The 18,299-nt window shown below is 45.0% G+C and overlaps 1 long non-coding RNA gene across 2 annotated transcripts in view; it reads right to left on the bottom strand.

The window, feature by feature from the left end:
- Positions 1-12,016: 12,016 nt before the first annotated feature.
- The window catches only part of LOC306653538, a 30,815-nt gene continuing 24,532 nt past the window's right edge, over positions 12,017-18,299 (bottom strand). For both annotated transcript variants that reach the window (XR_013761750.1, XR_013761751.1), the window contains 2 exons: positions 13,556-13,678; positions 12,017-12,757 (listed from right to left, as the gene is read on the bottom strand). This is a non-coding gene — a long non-coding RNA (uncharacterized lncRNA). The remainder of the gene's footprint in view (positions 12,758-13,555; positions 13,679-18,299) is intronic.

The raw sequence follows: 18,299 nt of genomic DNA, 5'->3' as shown, positions 1-18,299 counted from the left end.
GATTTCTGGCATTTGCAACAAAAAGGGTCCTGAAAAGAAGGAGACATTTTCTGGTAGCATCTACCTAGGAAAAATTTACTTTCCTGACAAAAAACCAAGCTGTTCTCCATGACCCTTTTCCCCTGTACCAGTTCTCTATTGATGGGCACCAGATGAAAACAATGTCACTTATTTTCCAGCCTTATACAGAGCTAAGCAGCAGCTACAACTATTAATAAATTGGTTGAGACTTTATTAGTGACCTTTGAACAATTGCAGAACAGCAGACAGAAGGTCTGAGAAGTCAACAATTAGTGTCAAGTGTTGTTTAAATGTGGGATCAGACAACAAAAGAAGAGAATCCAGGAAAACCCAAAATAGATCTCTAGCAACCACAAGAGATAGAATTTAAGCCAGGTGCAGTGGTGCAGGCCTGTAATCCCAGGAGCTCAGAAGGCTGAGGCAGGAGGATCACGAATTCAAAATCATCCTCAGCAATTTACCAACGCCCTAAGCAACTCAGTGAGACCCTATCTCTAAATAAAATACAAAAAAGGGCTGGGGATGTGACTCAATGGTTAAACACCTCTGGGTTCAACCCCCATACCCAAAGAAAAGAATTTAATCAATGACTTAACATGGAAAGATGAAAGCTACACCCACTCATGATATCCATACATCTATCTATTAACAAACATTTATTTAAAGGTCTTATCTCAAGTTCCCTTGAAACAAATCTTTACACAAGTTTTCAGTTGCAAGAGGGTGGTGTCTAGTAAGTGGCTTGAGCTGACTCTGCCATTGGACTTTCTGACCCATTTATTCCATAGTGCTGCTTCAAATGGAATTACTTAACTGCATGTAATAGGACACCCAAGTAATAGTGGCTTAAAAAAAATAAAGGCAACTATTTCATGAAATTGGAATGCTGTGGAAGCAACAGTTTTTGTATAGTAACCTAGTGATCAAGGACCATGGATTTTTCCATCACTTCTGCACTATCAACCTCAGTGTGATGGTTTGTCATCCTCTTATGTATCACTTAATGGTCACAAGACGGCTGCTGCAGCTCCAGACATCACAACCACTGCAAGGTCAGGAAGCATAGAGGGGCAGGAACATTACAGCATATGTTATTGGGAGTTCCTCCTCTATCCATCCATTTACCATTTTAGGGAAGCTCCAGCCAATTTCCAACTACCTTTACCTAAATGCTTTTTTCCTAAAACAACAGAAGATTGCTTTGCCTGTAAGCTTTGGGTCAGAAGTGCCAAAAACTTCATGTCTCCCAAGAGAAACTCTCCTCAGCACTGAGGGGAAGTTGGTATATAAAACAAACTCCAGTTCCCCTCATTCCTTTAAGGGATGACTTCAAGGTATGTGATTTATACCATTTCTAAGCAAGTGCTCTGCCTGATTAAGCCTCCAGTCACCAGTAGTCGCTGCTCCATAATGTGCCTTTTGTGAGCTGCTTCTCTTTCCTGTCTCACTTCCCACTCCCTACCAGTGTTTCCTGGGATTATGTTTCCAAAAAAATGTCTTGCCTTGCCATTTCGTCTCAGGGAATGCTAGAGGGGCCCCAAAGTCTGACAGCTCTTTCCTTTATCCAAGATGGAAACATTTTCCAGAAAATCCCCAGTAGACTTCCTCCCAGCGAGACCTTGGTCCCTCACCCGTCTTCTAGCTGCCCTGGGGGAGGTAGAACATAAGCATCTGATAAAGGGCGGCAGGGCAGTTACACCTCTGGAAGTTGGGCTCCCGTAAGTCAAGGTACCATTGGCAAAATGAACAGAATGAGCAAAGATTGTTGAGCAGGCAACTTGCCAGGTTCTGTCGGATCATTCTGAATCAGCGAGACGACACAGTAGTGGTCATGCTCGGCAAATTTGCAAGAGACAGGAAACTCAAGGAAGAGCAAGCGGGCTGGACAGCAGAATGAGGAGCCTCAAGAAACTCCAGAACAGAGGACTGAGCGGGTCGCGATGCGGGTTAACAGGGGTGGATGTGACAACCTACAGCTGGGGACAGAAATGAAATCAAACCAAAGCAACTGCCCGAGGGAGAGATGGAAAAGCAAAGGCTCCTCTAGAACACAGGGACGAAGGCCCGCCGTGGTTCTGTGTGTCCCCAGTGTAAAGCGTGTGCTGAGCTCCAGAAGGAATACAGACACTGAAGGAAAGATCTGTTACCCGCCCCATTCGCCTGTTGAAGCTCTGATTCCCATGTGATGACATTTGGAGGGGGGCCTCTGGGAGGTAATTAGGGTTAGATAAGGTTGTGAAAGGCTGGCTCTCATGATGGGGTTAATATCATTATAAAAAGAGGAGGAAACACAAGTGTTCTCTCCCTCTCCTGTGAAGAGAGAGCAAGGCGGCTATCTGTAAACCAGGCTGAGAGCCATCATCAGGAATCGAATTGGCAGATACCTTGATCTTAGACATCCCGGCCTCCAGAATTATGAAAAATAAATATCTATTGTTGAAGCCATCCAGTCTATGGTATTTGTTATAGCAGCCCGTCATGGTTTGAATATGCGGTGTCCCCCCAAGCGCCTGTGTTAACCCAGGAATGTTCTGAGGTGATACGGTGGGGCTGTCAGAGCTGCAGCCTAATCAGTTTGTCCTAATTTGAATGGACGTGGCTGGAGGAGGCGGGTATTGGGAGTGTGCTCTGGAAAGGGGCTTCCCTGTAGTACCTTCCCCTCTCTCTCTGCCTCCTGGTTGCCATGAATGGAGCAGTGCTTCTCCACTACAGCCTCCCGCCATGATGTCCAGCCTCATCTCAGACCCACAGCAATGCGGTTGATCCACCAGGGACTGAACCTCTGAAACGTGGAGCCCAAACTAAACTTTTCCTTCTCTAAGGCGTTCTTATTGGGTATTTTGGCCACAGCAATGAAAATCTAACTAACACACAACCCGAGCTGACTAGGACAACAGGTTAATCCCACAAAGGTTAGTGTTGAGGTATAGGGAAGTGAAAGTACTGTTGTCCTTACCTGGATTGATCATGGCTGGAACCAGGACTCCAGCTGCAGGAACCACTTGAAATAGACAGTTAGCCAAGTGAAGAGTGCTCAGAGGAGAGTGGCCAGGATGGAGACAGACCCAGAAGTCATGTGACAGGAGAATCGGCATTGGATAGAGGGCTGAAGAAATGTGCCAGGAAGAGAAAACTGGAAGAAGACAGTATAGCAGGCTCAAATATCGGTTGTCTCCTGGAAGAGGCATAAATCCTCATACAACTCCAGCAATCCCTTCATACTCTCTCAATCAGTATCCAATCAGGGGAACAGGACCCTCAGATATTTCAGATGGAAGGAATTTAATACGGTGAATTGGCTACTCAGGTACAATAATCTCCCCTTATCTGTGGTTTTGCTTTCCATGGCTTCGGTTACCTGTGGTTTAACTGAGGTTCAAAAATATTAGATGGAAAATTCCAGAAAAGCACAATTTATAAGTATTCATTAATTTTTATTTCAGTATATTGTTATAATATTATATTTTGTTACTCATTGTTATTGTTGCCCTTTTACTGTGCTTAATTTATAAATTAAACTTTATCATGTGGTATGTATGCATATATAGGGAAAAAACAGTACATATGGGGTTTGGAGCTATGGTTATTTTCAGATAGTCATGAAATATCTTGGAATGCTCTCCCCAAAAATAAGGAAGAACTACTATATTACAAGGACTGGTGATGCAAACAGGAAAAGATGAAAGTACTTAATGGTTAATAACCGCAGAAAGCCATGAGCATTTCGGGGGCTGGAGGAACAACATGGAGAATGGGATAACCCAGAGCCATCAATCAGTTGGCCACCAGAGCTGCTGAAGCAGGAACCCCAGAAGCCATACTCATTGCACTTCTGCTGGAGGGACAACTTGAAGCTGAAAAACAACAAGATTATCTTCCCCTTCTACTGCCTTCCAGTATCTCTCCAGTGCCTCCCATTGGCTGAATCTAAGCAGAAGTCGGTTGGCAAGAGCTGGGAAAGGCCCCCTGCAGGGTTCCAACCCCTTTGGCAGACAGCAAGCACAGAAGACAGAAATGGAGCCAAGAGCCAGTAAGTTCACAATGCGGGAGGCAAATGGAGAAGGAGTATGTGGTTGGATGTAAGGAAGACCCATCCAGTAGCCAGAACCAGACAAACATGGCAGGATGAGGGGAGAGCGCCCCTCTTCTGAGCTCAATCTGTAAAGTATAACTAAGTTCCAGTGTCCCATAGGCCACTGGACAAGATGTTTTATAAGGTCCCTTCGATGCCCAAGAATCTCAGATTCCAATTGCTTATTGTCTCCAATAGGTGTGCGCTCTGTTGCGTGGTTAGAGCATTTCACAAGGGTGTGGATTCTGTGGTTCCCGTTAGACATGGATCTCCCTGGGAACCAGGCTCACAGCAGTCTTCTCATCCCATTGCCTCCCAGCCTCTTGATGCAGCCTTCAATCTGGTCATCACCAGATTGGTGAGCGCCTCTGTGCTGGGGATTATTTATAACTCTGCTCAGCTCTTGAAATGTGCCCAGGGTCTTAAAGGAAAGATCCCTTCCAGAAAATGGATGGGTACCAAAAATAAATTATCCAGAAAAAAAAAAAAAAAAAACCTTTTCTCCATCACAAAAAGAAACTTAAGCACTCATTAGCCTTAAGAATCAGTAGTATTTTCTAATGTGAGACCAGTAGGCAGAACCATGAATATTCACGAGCTTACTTCTGAAATGAAAGTGTTTGAAAACCTTCTTCTAGGTACTGCCCATTCTAAAACTACTATTAGTAGACAAAAGGCTGATTGACCCCTAGATTCTTTAACAATGAGATTTGAAGCATGTTACGGTTTGGATATGAGGTGTCCCCCAAAAGTTCCTGTGTTGATACAGGAATATTTGGAGGTGATATGATTGGATTGTGGGAACTGTAACCTTATCAGTCCACCCTAGTCTGAATGAACTGAGGAGGTGGTGACTGTAGGCAGGTGGGCATGGCTGGAAGAGGTGGGTCACTGGGGGCATGCCCTGGAAGGGTGCATCTTCCCTGCAACCCCTTCCTCTCCCTCCCTTTCTCTGCTTCCTGGCTGCCTTGGAGTGAGCAGCTTCCCTCCATTGAGCCCTTTGACCATAACAAGGTTTTGCCTCACTTTGGGCCCAGAGCAAGGGAGTCAGCCATCTGTGCACTGAGACCTCTGAAAGCATGAGCCTCAAACAACTTCTTCCTCTTCTAAGTTGTTCTTATTGGGAATCTTGGTCAAAGCTGACTAAAACAGCTTTGTTAGAACATGCTCTGTTCTGACACAAGTTAATTACTGATGACGGCAAGAGGGGAAACTAGCCAGATCATCAATTTCAGATCAAAAGCCTGTGGTCGAGGAGATGTCCAGGTGGATTTATAAACTGTACTGGCCCCACCCACACTAATAGTGATTGTTTCCATCTTGGCCCCCATACTGATCTAGTCTCCCATCATTCAATTCATTAAGTTCTGTGGGAGTCAACCCAACATGAGGAAGCGGGTTGCTATACTTTGGATCTTGAATGTTTCCTGAAGGCCCTTGTGTTGGGTTAGTCCTCAGTGTGGCAATGCTGGGAGATGGTGGAACCTTTAGGTGGTGGGCCTAGTGGGACGTCCTTAAGTCACTGGGGGTGTGCCCCTGGAGGGGACTGTGGGACCCCGGTCTCCTTTGCATCCTGGCCATGAGGTAAGCAGTTTGCCCCACCCCATGCTCCCTACCATTGCTATCTGGCACACCCACCAGAGGCTCAAAGCAATGGGTCCAACAAATCTTAGACTAGAAGCTCCAAAACTGTGGACCAAAACAAAACTTTTCCCATTATAAGTTAATCACCTCAGCTATTTCATTATAGTGACAGAAAGCTGACTAACACAGGGGTAACATAACACCCTAAATGTCTGACTAGTAATCTCCTAGGTCTCATGGACCTGGCCTTGCATTCTTTCCCTCCCTGGATCTTGTGATTTCTTTTTGCAGGGTTGGTTAAGTCAGTGGTTCTTGACCATGGCTACACATTACAGCCACCCTTTAAATATCCAGATACTCAGGCTGCACTCCTGATGGCCAACCACAGCTGTCTCTGGGAATGCACCTCAGTGTTGTATCACTCAAATGATTTCAATGACAGCCAAGGTAGATGTGGTAGCTTGTGTCTTAGATGTTGCCATTGTTCCCACCCTCCCTAACTGGCATGTAGTTCCCCATAGAGAGGGCATGTCTGTTCTGACCCCTTGACTGTGGGCAGAAGTGACACATGCCAGTTTCAGCCTAGCTTATAAGAGCAGTGGCAGTTTCTTCTTTCTTCCTCATAAAGCATTTTCTTTGGGGACATTCCAGATCAGAAAGCAGCTGCTTTGCTGTGAAAAGTCTAAGTCACATGGAGAGACCACATGTAGGTGGGTAGGGTCGATAGCCCAGCTAATTTCCTACCTTCAACTGCCAACCATGTGCAGGGGGCTTCTTGGAAATCCAGCCCAGTCCAGCCTTTAGATGACTGCTGTCCCAGTTGACGTCCAACAGTAGCATATGAGAGACCCCAAGTGTACTGCCTTGCTGAGCCCAGGAAACCCTTGAGACCATGAGGGCTAGTAACGAGTTCTTGATTTGCAGTCATTGTCTATTATACAGCACAGTCAGCTAACAGCTGAGAACCACTGGATCAAGAGAAATCATCCAGAGATAAACACAGGAAAACATTTTCCTAAGGTACACACTGTCCCTCAGGGAAGAGGGTGCCCTCTGGAATATCCCCCCAAAGGCCCATGCATTTGAAGTGTGTGAAGTGTGGTTCCTAGCCTGTGGTGTTATTGGAAAGTGGTGAAATCTTCAGGAGGTGACATCTCGTGGGGGCATGCCCTAGAAGGAAATATTGAATCCCTGTCCCCTCCTCTTCTCTTTTATTTCCCAGCCTCCATGAAGTAAACAAAACTTCTTTGTACTCCCATACTGTGCTGCCATAGGCCCAAAGAGTCAAGCAGCCATGGACTGAAACTTCTGAAGCTGCAAGCCAAAAAATTGTTCTTCTTTTAGTTGATTTTCTCAAGTATTTTGTCACAGTGATGGAAATCTTACTAATAAAGCTGGCTCCACCCACACTTGGAGTCCTGCCCCCCCTCCACTGTCCACAAACGTATTGCTACTGCAGAAGCAAGGGCTACTGTCCAAGTAGAAGCTACCATACAGTGATCTCTTCTAGTCCAAGTAGGTATTTACTGTTTTAATTTTACTATAGAGATTACTAATTTTTGTATAGTGTATGTTAGTCATCTTTCTGTCACTGTGACACAATACCTGAGAAAATCAACTTAGAAGAGGAAAGATTTATTTTGGACTCATGGTTTCAGAGGTTTCAGTCCATGGTCACCTGTCTCTATTGTTCCTGGGTCTGTGGTATGGCAGAACATCATGGTGCTGAGCATGTGGTAGAGCAGGGTTTCTCAGCTCATGGCAGCCAGGAAACAGAGAAGGGCAGATAGGGGAGAACCTGGGGAAAAATATGCCCTTCATAGGCATGCCTTCAGTGACCTAATTCCATTGATGAGTCAGAGCTCTCATGGGTCAATCACCTTCCAAAGGCCCCACTGCACTGAGGTCTCAGCCTTCAACACATGAGTTTTGGGGAAATATTTCAGATCCAAACCATAATAGTGTATATAATTCAAAGAATTCCTGGTCCTACTAGGTCATTTTGATAAAGCAGGAAGAAAAATATGATGTATAGTCCATTCTGCAGAAGAGGCAGCTAAAGGCTAAGGGACTTTACAAACTTAGGCCCAAATGGCATAACACATAATAGACTTGGAATTAGTTCAGCTTTCCCTGAGTCTAATACACAGAACAGCTTTATTATGCTTCTTTGTTTTGGAAAAACAAATTTTTCTGTTTTGAGAGTGTGGTAGAAATTTCTGGTTGCCTTTCAATATACATTTCCCTTTGGGACTTCATAACTATATTTGTCTGTTTTTTCGTTGCTGTGACCAAATATCTAAGGCTGCGTGCTTCACAAAGGAAACAGGTTTATTTTGCTCACTATTCTGTAAATTCAAGAGCATGATGCTGGCATCCGCGTGACTCTGGAGTGGGCCTTATGGTGGATGACATCACAGTGGGTGGGAATGTAACAGAAGAGATCCCATGGCAAGATGTGAAGCAAGAGGGAGACAATATGCCAAATATGCATCATAACAACTTATCTCTTGAGAACTCATTCACTCCATAAAACAAGCTTTAATTCACCCATGAGGTTTGAGCCTCTGCTAACCTAGTAACCTTCTAGTAGGTTCCCTCTCAGTCTCCCCACCTCGCCAGCTCTACACTAGGGACCAGCCTTCCAACACACCAACCTCTGGGAGACACATTCAAGTCATATCCAAACCACAACAATATTATAACCCTGATTTTACTCAAGGAAGTAGTGTATTTGGCTAAAACTCTTTCCCAATCTCTCTTGCAGATAAGTATAGGCATTTGGATTAGTGAGATGTAAGCCTCAGAGTTGCATGGGGCTCCCAGGAAGCCTGCTACAAAGGGATCTGTCTCAATTAAGAAAAAAAATGCGGACTGGGGAGATAGCTCAGTCAAGTAGAGTGCTTGCCCTTGCAAGCACAAGGCCCTGGGTTCAATCCCCAGCACCAAAAAAAAAAAAAAAGAAAAGAAAAGAAAAAAAATGCCCTTTTTGCTTTACCTCCTTCTTCCAGACTGCAGTTCACATGATGACTGGAACTCCGGAAGCTATATCAGACTCACGATACAAACCACTGAGAGTGTGAGGATTGTTTGTTATGCAGCATTATCAGAGAAGTAACTGATTAATACACCATCATTCACATAGCCACACCATCATCCTTCCCTCATACCTCTCCCTCATGCCTGGTTTCTAATTCCCAAGTCCTAGATCTTCCTCAACAGCACCACATCCTCTCCAGCCCCTCTCCTCTGCCTTCCTTCAGGTCTCATCCCTCTGGATTAGAGTGGCTTTCCTGGTAGGCTGGGGATATAGCTCAGTTGGTAGAGTGCTTGCCTCAGAAGCACAAGGCCCTGGGTTCAGTCCCAGCACTGCTAAAAAAAAAAAAAAAAAAAAGTGGCTTTCCTGCATCTAGATTGGCCAATACAGGTCTACCCTCTAGGGTAGCCACAGTGAGTTTTCTGAAGTTTTCAGATCACAATCTCCTTCCTTTTAGAACCTTCCATGGGTTTTAGTTCAGGGAGTATCCCTGGGTCTAAGAGGGTCATGTACAATAGCTTCTGCATGCACCTGCTGTTGCTTTTTCTGGGTGACACTTTCCACCTTGAACCTGACTTTGTCCCAGTTCCTGCTGTGCTAAACTGTGAATTCCTCCCAGCCACTCCCCTGATTGCCCACAGTTAGGCTGGGGTGTTGCTGGATACTGCCCAACCCAGCACTCTGACCTTACCCTATGTTGCTCTTTAGGACACTATTAAAATTGTCTGCAGACCTGAGAGTGGGAATGTATATTAGTAACAGCCATTATGGGGAACAGCATGGAGTTTCCTCAAAATACATAAAAGTAGAACTAATGTATGATCAAAAAAACCTTACTTCTGGATATATATATATAATATATATATATATATATATATATATATATATACACAGAAAAATTAAAATCAGTTTGTGGAGGTATTCTGCACCCCATGTTCACTGCAGCACTACTTACAATAGTCAAGATATAGAATCAACTTTGGTGTCCATCAACATAGGAATAAAAAATGTGGTAAATAGACACAACAGAATACTATCCAGCCTTTAAAAAAGATCTTGCCATTTGCATGACACAGGTGAACATGGATGATATATGCTAAGTGCAATAAACCAGGCACAGAAAGACAAACACCACGTGATTTCACTGACATGTAGAATCTACAAAGTTGAACCTATAATAATAGTAAAATGCTGACTACCCTCAGGGATGGTGGCGGGGATGGGGGAAGGAAGGTGACCAAGTCATACAAAGTTCCAGTTAGACAGGAGGACTATGTTTTCAAGAGCTATTGCACAGCATGGTGACCATGGTTAATAAAAACTTAGTGTTGAAATTTATGTAATTTTGCAACAAAACGCACACACTTAAAACTGCCTGTGACTTGTCTGGCTCTCCCATAAACTGTGTCTCTGAGGACAGGGCCTGAGTGTGTTTCACCCCAATAAGCTCTGCACCCATTACCAGCTCAGAACCCCCCCCCCCCCCCCGCCCCAGCAAAGGAGCTGGACCTGACGGCATCCATTCTGGAGGAGATGTATGTGGCTGGGCTCTGCCTGGAAGCAGTGGGCCTGACTTTCTAGAAAATACAGGGCTGGAGGGAAACGAAAGCCAAGGAAGGAGAAAATGAAGGGGGAGAAGGGGAGAAGGGAGTGGGTGGCGTGAGGAGGGAAGGAGTCAGAAATGTCAAGATGGAGGAGTGAGGAGAAAGAGGACAGGCATGAGCAGGAGGTCTGCAGACTCTATCATCACTCCCAGCTCTCTCCTCAGCTCCCCCATAGAACTGGCTCAGGCCATGTGTGCAGTTGGCTCGGGATTCCAGTTCTGGTGCCAGAACCATAAACCGAGAGTGGGAGAGACGTGGGGCCCAGACGAGGCGAGGCCTGGCTGCCCCGCAAGGCCGCAGGACCGGGCTGCTCCTCTCCAGCAGCCCCAGAGGCAGGCCAAGAATTCTCCAAACCCAAGGCCGGGGAGGAGGGGTGGAAGAGGCTGGGACTGAGGGTGACAGCAGGGAAGCCCCTGGGGCCTGCTGTGGGCCTGCTGCAGAGAGCTGAGCTATAGCAGAGAGAGAGCTCCAGGCCACAGCTTGTGAATCCCAGCTATGTGCTGGGAAGGACTAGACCAGCCAGGAATGTGGTTAGAGAGCCCGCATCTGGAGCAGCTCAAGACACAGGGGCTTTGTGTCAAAGGGGACTGCTCAGAGGTAGTAGGACCAGCCTTGGGATCTCAGCCTGGGGTACCGTGGCCTGCTTCCCAGAGCCCTTGACTTTGAGAATCACCTGAGGCCCAGACATGGAGGTAGAGGGACTTTGGAAAGTACACAGTTCCTGGTAACCTTCAGAACCACTGGAGAACTTTATATATAAATATATACTTTAAATGTAAATAAATACATATATAAAGTTCTCTGTGGTTCTGAAGGGCAACAAAATTGGGAACCATTGATCTAGATCAGGGATCAGTAAACTTTTTCTGTAAAGAGTCAAATGGTAAATATTTTAGGCTTTGTGGGCCATGATGATCTCTGTCACAAGGACTCAACTCTGTTTTGGATGGAGAACACAGCCTTCGAAGATGCATACATGAATGAGCACAGCCGTGTTTCAACCAAACCTTTTTACAGTGAATTTCATAGATTTTCTACATTTGAATTTTTAAAAGTCAAGTTTCATCGAATTTTTATATATCGTGAAATAATCGCCTTCTTCCAGTTTTTGCCCCCACCACCATTAAAACTATGAAATCCACCCTTAGCTGAAATTGTGTGGTGGATGGGACTGTAGTTTACATACCCGGATTCAGACCAGAGCTATGATGAAAGAATCCGTGTTGCAGCAGACTGGGTGATTAGAAACTTTAAGAGCAATTTGACATTGCTGTGGCTTCCCGGCAAGTGTTCCATGACACCACAACCCAGGTGGGATGAGGCTAAAGCCAAGTGGTACCCAGCCTGGAACCTGCTGTGTCCTGGTCTCATGTGCTCAGTGATGGGCTGGGAATTTCAAAAACGGGCCCTTTACTCCAGAAGGTTTGAAAAGGAGTGATTTAAATTATTCCTTTGACCCCAGGGAGGATTTGAATCCTCCCACCAAGATCTATAATCCCTTAAAATCTATAGTCCTAACCACAGAGAACAAACAAAAACATATTTTATGCACACACAAAAAAAAGAACTGCAAGGAATACAGCAACTGATTAGTGAAGATTGACAATGCATTTTTTTTTCTTTGTATTCATCTGTTTTCCAAGTTTTTTTTTTTTTTTTAAGGAATGTGTGAATTTATAATTGAGAGTTTAAAAAAAAATAAGTGGCTTTTTAAAAATTCTCTGGAGAGTAATCTCTCTGTTGAACCACCCTCCCAGTGACTCCAGCCCTTCAGTCAGGAAGTACTTTTTCATATTAATCCGCTTCTAGAGAATTGGAGAAGAGAAAGAAGAAATGAAAAACACATGCCGTCCTTTTGACTGCAGAGCTCCAGTTCATTCTTTGTTATTTTTAACATCAGCTCGTGGGCAGCGGGGAGGAGGGTCGGGCTGGAGATGTGAATGATCACGAGTCTCTCGTCACAGGACCAGAGAGCCGGGCTTCCCACGCTGACCTCTCCTCTCCAGGGTATCCCAGCAACTGGATCCCAGTTATTCCTCAAAGTCACCCGGGAACTGCAAACAGAGCATGTGGGACAGAGTTCAGGGTAACGTCACAGACTTCTAGGGACACAGCACAACACCCAGTGTCCAGGGATCCCAGGACTCAGTGGACTTGGGCTCAAATCCTGACTCCGCCACTGTTCACTGTGAAGCTCGGGCAGAGCAGAGGAGTTTCCCGGAGCCTCGGTTTCCCTCCTTTGGATAATGGGAGTAAATCTCACGACACCACCCGAGGGGTCGCAGAGGGCACTGGAGGCCTCTCATGCCCTTCTGATGCTACTCCCGATGAAGAGAGATGCTGAATTGCCAGTTCTTCCTGCTTGCTCTGATGACCAGGGTCAAGATCATCATCGTAGTCAAAGGACAGGGTGTGAGCCTACACAACTTGGACTTGATCCTAGAAAGATTTAAGTTGGAGAAAAAAAAATATTTGATGGTTTCTTTCTGCACTCCAGCCTGTGTGTCATGCATCAGGAATACCCATGTAACTCTGCATATCCCTCTACCCCAAACTCAGACCCTTCCCAGAGGCACCCAAGTTCAAGATTTCCTTCACCTACAAACTGCACAGTGGAATTTAAGTAGCCACTTTAATTCAATTTACATGAAATTAAAAACTCAATTTTCTGTTGTACTAACCACATGCAAGGGCTCAGCTCAGTTGCCACATGTGGCTGCCCTGGTGCACACAGGACTTTGCACAGATGCACTCTTTGTCATCCTTGCCAATGATGACAAATATATTAGGCAGGTTGAGGGCTTGTGGGACCACAGGGGTCACCCTAGATAAAGTAAGAAATCTGACCATTTGCAAAAGTGTCCTCTTATTTCTGCAATAACACCTTCCCAAAGTAGGAAATAAAATTCTTAAATGCCACCTAATGCCTGGGACATGTGAGAGAAGTGCCTATGGGAAGCAGCCCCCAGGGTGCATGAGGTCTGGAGACCCCACCCCACTGCAAGCACAGAACTCTCCCGAAAGCTGGAAGAGGCTTCTGATCCACTGTGGACAGCTGCTTAAAAAATTAGCAGAGGAAGAGGTGGTGCATCTTGTGTCTTTAAACAACACTATTTTAGGAAATACTGGTTTCAAAATGGCTTGGTGGTATCCACAGGATGGAAAGAGAAAGCAGCTATAAACAACGAGGACTCTGGGAGCCCCACCAGAATGACTCTGTGGCAGCCAGTCTCTCACCTGGACTCAGGACCCCACAGACCTACTGAGGCTCTGTGTCCTCTGGGCTCCAGTCTCAGGCTTGCAGCATGCGCAGAGCGGTGGCTTCACCCAGGGCACACTCAAAGCCACAGGAGGATCTGCCTGGAATGGAGGGGACTTGTGATGAGTTATAATAAATCTCTGGCCTCAAATCCAGTCTGCTTCCCCAACCTTCTCTAAAGCACCTTTCTGAATCCTCTTTCTACAGCCTCCCTGGTCCTTGTTCTCATTGAATGCTTCAAACAATCTATTCCAATCTTGGGGCTTATGGTAGTGTACCCCTGTGTCCTCTGGCCATGCACTTCAGGACATGCCAGCTAGCCCCCAGGACCAGTACCCCTCCACCTGAGCCACCGCACCCATACGTAGTAAGGTCAACAGTATGCAATAGAACTAACACCCCCAACCCTTTAGAGTCCCCAATCTGACGGAATCTCAGTCGCTTACTGTGGCAACCCGATCAATTCCATGCCCTTTACAAGCTGCCTTCCCTGCATCCATGCATGCATTTCCTGGAATCACCTCCCAAATAAGCTATTTACCCTCAAAATGCTTGTTTCAGGCCCTGCCTCTCGAAGAACCCAAACCAAGACTAATTAACCTCAGGTTGGATTCTTAACCCAAGATCAAAGCACCACAAGAAAGTCCTAGAATCAAGTGAAAAATATGTGATTAAGATGAGAGTGGGGAACATGTCTTTTTAATCCCACAGAAAAGTGGAGCTCAGTGGCTCACATCTGTAATCCCAGCAACTCAGGAAGCTGAGGTAGGAGGATTACAAATTTGAGGCCAGTCTCTACCACTTGGCAAAGAGCTAAGCAACTTAGTGAGACCCTGTCTCAAAATAGAAAATTTTAAATGGCCTAGGGATGTAGCTCAGTGGTAAAGTTCCCCTGGATTTAATCCCCAGTATTACTACTAATACTAATACTAATAAATATATTCCATAGAAAATAGGATCTTTCTTAGTGAAGGAGTCTAGCTGCTTCTTGAAGGGTTTGCAGTGGATCATCCAGAGAGCAAGACTCAAGAGGATCCCCAGGTTTCAAACATATACTTCTAGACACTCAAATTGATAATCACATCATGGAATCTTCTCTCACTTCTTTCAAATAATAGTCCTGGGAATTTGAAAGGAGCAAGAAAGGGACACACTTGTCTCCCTTGGGAGACCATGCTCACTCACAAGCTGCCCAGATTCCTGGCAGAGGCAGAAATAGCAGCCCACTGGGGATCCAATCCTGGGAGCCACCCAGTCTCATCAGTTCATCCTTAGTCCTGACCCCTCAAGGGCCACCAGACACCAGAGCTCTCAGATGCCAAACAAAGATGCTATGGCCTAGGGTGGGGTGTGGGAATGGTGTTGGGGAGAGGAAAAGGGATGGGAAAGGAGGGAAGAGGGGCTGTAATCCTGTCTCCATTCCCTGCACAGGAGGAGACAGCAGGCTGCCATTGCTTCCTCACCACAGAGGGAAGCCCCCACTGCTGCCTTCTACCCTTCCCTCTGATTCAAAGATTGACCATGGTACAATGCAAGTCCTCGTATTTCTTGGGCCCCAGAGATTCTACTGCCTGCTGTCATCTGGGACACTCAGGGTAAAGTCCATAGTCTAACATGGCAGGATGGTACAATGCTCATGATCATGGGCTCTGAAATCTGACTGCGTTCAAATCCTCTTCTTGCCACTCATGAACTAGGTGAGCTTGAGCAAGTTACTTCCTCACTCTGACAGCTCCATCAATAAATGGGACTGAAGATGACAGTGCTGACCCAGAATGCAATGCAAAGATTAAATGGGATTTAATTACAAGAAAGCCTTGGTCAGTGTCCAGCATATAATAAATACTCAAATACTATTGATGATATAAACATCATTGCTGATTGTTATTGATGATTATTTATTATTCTTAATACTATAACACTGCTCATCAGTTTTGTAGCCTCCATCTGTAAGGACATGGTTTTTATTTTACAAAAAAAAATGAATAATTTTGGAAGAATTGGTTCCCCCCATCCCTGACCCCCATGGCACACCAGGCTGGCCACTCATAAATAGGCCACATCATCCTGGTATGTCCACAGCCCAGCCGGTGCCCTCCAGAAACCAAGGAGAACAGCCATTTCACTTTTGGTGGAAAAGTAAGAACTTAAAAATGTCCTCACTGGCTGCGTTTCGGTGCTTCTGGAAAAGTATTCACAACCAACCCATTCTTGAGTGGAAGTTTCATCTGTAAATCTTAGCAGCAGCCAACGGCTAAATCTGTGGACCAAGGGCTTCCTCTTCCTGTGGAGCCAAGCTGTTATGTCTGATTCCCGGCTGACTTTTCCAGACAGTATACACAACTCACACTTTCAGCATGGCAGCCTGTCCCAGGCAGCCCGTCCAAGGCAGCTGATCAACAGCACAAACTGTCTGTGAGCCCAAAAAGCCAGGCAAGGTGTGTGGTGTCTGAGAAAGGGGCTTCCTGTCATCAGAGAAACACGACAGCTTGTGTTTACCTGACTGTCCCAGGCTCTGTCCCCTCCTTTCCAGGGTCCATTCAGCACAAAGGAGACAGAGCCAGGCAGCTCATTGCCTAGCTTATTGACCCGTTTGGTTTATAACTTCTAACTTTAAATTGGCTCAACTTAGATTTACAGAAATACTGTAAAAATAGTCCTGAGAGTTCCCTTCTATTCTTCATCCTGTTTTCTCTAGTGTTAACATCTTACCTAACCACAACCCCAGTGATCACGAAATTGGTGAATTTAAATGAACATTATTTAACTAAACTGCAGGCACTATTTAACTTCACCCAACCTTCCAAAAATGTCCTTTTTCCTGTTGCAGCATTTTATCCATGATCTCACACTGCATTTAGTTATTATTTCTTCTTAGTCCGTGGCAGAGCCTCAGTGTTCCTTGCTTTGAGTGCCTGTGGCACTTTTGGAAAGTACTGGTTAGTTAGTTTGTAGAATTTTCCTCAGTTTGGAGTTTTTAAATGTTTCTCATGATTGGAGTGAGGGTATGCATTTTTAGCAAGAATACCATTAAAATGATGTGCCATCATATCAAAGGGCTCATGATGTCCACATGTTTTATTATCAGTGATGTTAACCTTTACCACTTGCCTAACTTGGTGTTTTGCTCTGGGTTCAAATCTTGTTCTTGACACTCATCTTTGCAGTCTCCATGTCTGGGGACATAGTTTCAAAAAAATATATTTCTAAGATTTCCAGCAAATAAAGAATTCCTGTGCCTCTTGATCCCCAAATGGTCCACAGTTGTCTACAAGTGATAGCATATATATACCATATTATATTACATTATTTTATACGGAGAGAAAAATTTTAAGGAGTTGGCTCACACAAATATGAAGGCTGGCAAGTCCAAAATATGCATGCTGAGTCACACATGGTGATGTACACCTGTAATCCCAGCAATTCAGAAGGATTGCAAGTTTAACAGCACCTTGGTAATTTAACAAAATTCTATCACAAAGTAAAATGTGGGGGAGGGGGAAGCCTGGGGAAGTAGCTCAGTAGTAAAGCACCCCTGGATCTAATCCCCAGTGAGAGAGGAAGGAAGGAAGGAAGGAAGGAAGGAAGTAGGGAAAGAGGAAGGAAGGAAGGAAGGGAGGGCAGACTGATATGAATACCCCCAGGAAAGAGGTAACATTGTGGTTCTAGTCTTAAGGCAGATTGCAGTCTGAATTCCCTTCTCCTCTGCTAAGTTGGCCTTCTTTCCTTAATGCCATCAACTGATTGGACACCTACTTTAATGGAGGACAATCCACTTTTCTCAAAGAAAACTGGCTTACATATTAATTTTAAAAAAAATTCCTTCATAGCAACATCCAGACTAATGTTGAACCAAATACCTGGGTACCATGACCTAGACAAGTTGACACATAAAATTAACCATCCCTGTGGGCTATAGTTTGTGACCCTCATTCACATAGGAATTGAAAACTAGAAAGTTCTACAGTAATGAATGCAGTTATGTAAATAAGGGGACTCGACTCCTTGCCTTGAGGAGGGGTCTGGACTAAGTGAGGAATCCTATATTATTGAATCAGGGTGACCCATGCTTGGCCCAGTAAGGGTCACCTGGGAATATGGCGTATCAAGAGTACCCACACACACAAACTTTTTTTTTTTCAAAAAATATTGAAATCTGAATTTCTAGATGGAAGTTTCTATTGCTTTAATATTGGCAACTAATTAAATTTCCTCAAACATAAGCAAGACAGACAAATCCAGGAGTAAGATGTGTTCTCTGGCACTTCATTTGCAATAGTGGCCTACATGATCATGTGGAGTCTGTCAGCTTCCTTGATTTATTTAATCATAGAGCTTCTAACAGTAATAGTTGTTTTGTGAAGGAGGTAGTGAGTTCTAGAGAAGCATGATGTCTCTGCAGATCCAGAGGAGGCTTTCTCGCTTTGGCAAATAGATCAGAATTACCTATGAAAATGCAGGTGCTGATCCCACCCCTCATTTCTGATTCAGTGGGTACCAGGGTTTGGATCTTGAACATCCCTCAAAGACCCACTGTTAAAGGTTTGGTCCTCAGCTTGGTGCTGTTTGGAGCTGTTGGAAACTCTTAGAGGTGGAGCCTAGTGGTTCTCTGGTCATGAGGAGTGTGCCCTGAAAGGAGATAATGGGGCCTCAGTTGCCTCTTCCTCCTTCTGCCTTCTCCTCCTTCATCCTGGTCATGAGGAAAGCAGTTTTTTGCTCTGC

The sequence above is a fragment of the Sciurus vulgaris genome (genome assembly GCF_902686455.1).
Source record: "Sciurus vulgaris genome assembly, chromosome: 2".
Classification (NCBI taxonomy): domain Eukaryota; kingdom Metazoa; phylum Chordata; class Mammalia; order Rodentia; family Sciuridae; genus Sciurus; species Sciurus vulgaris.
Note: the sequence above shows the minus strand (reverse complement) of the source record. Positions and strands in the feature narration are given on the sequence as shown.